This window comes from Galeopterus variegatus, unplaced genomic scaffold, assembly GCF_000696425.1.
Source record: "Galeopterus variegatus unplaced genomic scaffold, G_variegatus-3.0.2 Scaffold5357, whole genome shotgun sequence".
Lineage (NCBI taxonomy): Eukaryota > Metazoa > Chordata > Mammalia > Dermoptera > Cynocephalidae > Galeopterus > Galeopterus variegatus.
Window position 1 is genome coordinate 368,836 of NW_007731468.1, and position 1,444 is coordinate 370,279.

Here is a 1,444-nt window from a genome sequence, read left to right on the forward strand (position 1 = left end):
AAGGAAAGCAGATTTCTCTGGAATTTCAGACGGTGCGTAATGACTTTTGAAAAGCAAACGCTACTTTTTAACATCAATTGGCAACTTGTCTCTCCCAATGCATTTCCAGACCAGCCTGAGAGCTTGAGGCGGGAGAGAGATCGTGATTCTCATCCTGGTGGATATGAGATTTCTCTGCTCAGTGCCTGGGGCTGGGGCCGAATACGCAGCGCTGCACGAAAGCGCAGGACACATTTGGGCACACCTCAGTTTGTGCACACCGGGCAGCAGGAAAGCGACACTCCTTTTTCTGCTCCCAGACCGCACCCCGGGACCCCGGCAGCTGCTCTCCCTGGTGGAGCAGAGGCCTCCCCTCTTCTTGCCCCGCGGCCATTGGCGCCTGTGCCCGGCGGGAAAGGGCGCCCGATACCAGCTTCTCCTGGGGCTCAGAGACAGCCTTTCCCAGTCCTAAGTCCGCGCGGCCACCCCGACCCCACATGCATATAATAATAATGGTTGCGATAATAACAAAAGCTACCTTTTGTGAACCCTTTGGGCGCCATGAGTTAGCTCATTTAAATCTCGCCAACCTAGGACAGGTTTGCCATTCCCATTGCAGAGATGAGGACACTGAGGTGAAAGCCCTCCCGGGATGGGATTGCTGGCAAGCCAGTTCTGATCCGGAGACGCGTACCCACTTCCCCAGCAGCGTCCCCAAGCCACATTAGGTCTAATTTGGGGTACCCGGAGAGAGTGCCGGGTTTCTGGTAAGCTGGGGACCCCGGCAAGCTGGGCGATGAGCGCTCATTCCTCCGTGGGCCAGCACAGAGAACCCCGTGGTTGCAGAAAGAGGACGGAAAGGACCGGGTCTCCCCTCCTGGATCTTCATTCTCACAATCTACTAAGCTGTGGATGTGAAACGCACAGCTGGGAAGAAGCGGGCGCAAAGAAGAAGGCTCCCCTCTCCTAGACTCCCCAAGTCACTGCATGACTGTGCTGGGGCTCGGGGCAGATTCCCAGCTCCGAATTAGGGGAATTTAGGGGTCGGGAACTCTCAGCCACGCCCCTTCCTCACTCCCGAGGCAGCACTGGGTCTGGGGTGGTCTGGGTAGGGGATTCGGAGATCCTAGACCAGCCTAACTAGTTCCAACCCCGGTGCCCAACCGGATCCGCCCTTCCAGGGAAGCGGCCGCTCCGGCGCCCGGCAGAAGCGCTCTTGGTGGGACCATCGCCCTTACCAAGGTCCCCACGGCACCCTCCCGCCCCCCGGCACTTAGGCTCCTCTCACGCCTACATCACCGGGACTCGGGGAAACTTCGCGAGCACGGGCGCCAAAGCCGCCCGCCTCACCTTACCTTTGCCCAGCAGCGCGCCCAGCACCAGGCTCAGCGCCCCGCATAGCGGCGCCGCCGGCCCGGGGGCCGCGCCTTCGGTGCGCATCCTGCGTCCCGGCCGCTCACGCCGC